The sequence below is a fragment of the Aegilops tauschii genome, chromosome 7 (genome assembly GCF_002575655.3).
Source record: "Aegilops tauschii subsp. strangulata cultivar AL8/78 chromosome 7, Aet v6.0, whole genome shotgun sequence".
Classification (NCBI taxonomy): domain Eukaryota; kingdom Viridiplantae; phylum Streptophyta; class Magnoliopsida; order Poales; family Poaceae; genus Aegilops; species Aegilops tauschii.
In genome coordinates, this window is record NC_053041.3 from 76,232,045 (window position 1) to 76,234,668 (window position 2,624).

The following is a 2,624-nucleotide window of genomic DNA, read 5'->3' on the forward strand; positions in this document are numbered from 1 at the left end:
GGTCTTCACTGAACTCTATGTGTAGAATTTGTGGCCGCAATATGAGTCTTCACCAGTTCCTAAACTAGTGAGGACTCATATTGACAAATCAGATTGTACACAAAAAGATCATTGATGATCAATGTATTTTTGATGTCTATTTTTACATGCTGACACATAGCAGTAGCGCGTTCTTTATGAAAGGCACTACTGCTAGGTCACTTAGCAGTAGCGCCTTTTGCTATAGCGCGCAACTGCTAAGCCATTCCATCTCCCCCTAGATCTATCTGATCCACTCACACTCACACTCACTCGATCTCCCCCTCAACCCCCATGCCGGTCCTCCCCCATCGCCCCTCCTCCGATCTGCGCCGTCATCACCTCCTCCTCCTCGCTGGACTCGGTATCGGCCTCCTCCTCCGTCCTCCCTCCAGTCGCCGCTGGCCGGTCCCTCCTGGCTCCGGCTTCCTCCTCGGTCCTCCCTCCACTCTCCGCCGGCCGGCCCCTCCTCGCTCCGTCTTCCTCCTCCGTCCTACTCTCTTCTCCCTCCTCGAGTCGCCCCTCCTTCTCCCTCCTCCCTCCTCCATCCACAACCCCTCCTCCCTGCTACATTTTGATTTAGTAGGCTAGTTGATTTAGTACGTTAGTTCATTTAGTTGATTTAGAACATTTTGATTTAGTTGATTTAGAACATTTTGATTTAGTTGATTTAGAACATTTTGATTTAGTTGATTTAGTATGCTAGTGGATTTAGTGGGCTAGTTGATTTAGTTGATTTAGTATGCACCATTTTATTGTTATTTTTTCTATACATGGATAGGTAGATGCTTTTGTTTTTTTGTAATAAGTTATTTTTTGGAAAAATGTAGGTGCCAATTTAGTTAAATTTGCCACTTGTTTTTTTAATCAATTATCTTAGGGAATAGGGGCCAAATGAGATGAAATGTCTTGGTGGGTGGTACCCTTATTTGGTAGATATTTGTGAAAAGTGATATTTGTGAAAAGTTTTTTCGGGAATAGGTGCCACCGAAATGCTTTGTCCATAAAATTGCTTCTCGCGGAAGAACCAAAAATATCACATGCTACTGTTTTTCTTTACTGTGAAGTGAATCGTTAATCCTTTGCTCATATTGCTTTAGGAAAATTGCGCCACCACCACCACCACTATGTCGACTGTGCAAGTCAAGGTGCGCCAGCAGCCTTGCAACTGGCAAGCTGTTCGGCATCTACTTCCAGCCGAGTTTTCATCATGCGGCGGTAAGAAATTAGATGAAATGTAACAACTATTTTATTTTTAGTGTTGGCATTACTGCATTGTGTCATTTTGCTTTTTTTTACACAGATCGTCCCATGCAATGTGAGGTTGAAATTCAACAAGCTGACAGGAGACACTGTGACATTTGAGGCTCCTGGGCGGCTGTACACTACGGAGGTCGAGAAAGGACACAATATGTCGCAGATTGGAGGAGATGGATGGGCCCGTTTCCTTGCCCGCATGCGTCTTACTGGTGGTGAGTTGATCAGCTTCTCCTTCAGAGAAGAAAGACCCAAGCTAGCTGTCATTTATCTCAACCTGGTGGAAGATGATGAAGATGACGAAGATGATGAAGATAATGAGGACCCACTCGATGAAGATGATGAGAACCCACTTCATGAAGCCATCGTAGCTCAAAGAATGAGGCTGGGCGAGGAGGAGGTGTGCAACCTATGGGACATAATTTTGCCACGTGATGACTTTGTCGGGGTGCCATTCGTGACCCGCCTGACAAGTACCATGGTCGATCGGCATGAAATGGTATGTTATACGTACTGACTGTAGTAATTTGATGATATATATATGCTTTATTGTTATACTTACAAATGCAAATTATCCGATGATATGCTTAGTGAATCCGATGATATGCTTAGTGTAGAGTCCAATGATATGCTTTGTGGAATCTAGTCGATGATATGCTTTAGTGTAGGGTCTGATCACATGCTTATTAGTGTAGAATCCAAGGAACTATTACTAGTGTAGATAATCCATATATACTTATTAGTAGAATTCATGATTAGTTAGTACAAATGCGCAGTACTGTGTCTTTTGATAGTGTAGAAATCTAGACTTAATAGAAATATATTTGCAAGAGTATGTGCGAGGCTATTTATTAATTGATATGTTTTTCTTATTCAGAAATTGCCAAAGAACCTATCTGTGAGTTGTGGTATCGAGCCTGATGAAGAAGGCTCAGCTGGACTACGCCTTACCGCAAGGGGCTCCGTCACCACCTGTACTTACCGCATGGACACAGACGGTCGCACACACTTAAACTCGGTTGGGCGGAAGAGATTCCGCGTTGGCAAGAATCTTTGTGATGGACAGGCCATCCTAATTACTATCAGGAACACCCACCGCCCAGGCTTGAGGATGATGATCGTCGTCGATATCATCTAGAACTACATATGTGTGTGTGGCTATATCATCTAGAACTACATATGATGATCGTCGTCGATATCATGTAGAACTACATATGATGATCGTCATCGATATCATCTAGAACTACATATGATGATCACCTTGTACTGCTTGAGGATGCATGTTGAGTATATATATGAAATTGTTATCTAGTACTCCCTCCGTTCCAAATTACTCGTCGTGGTTTTAG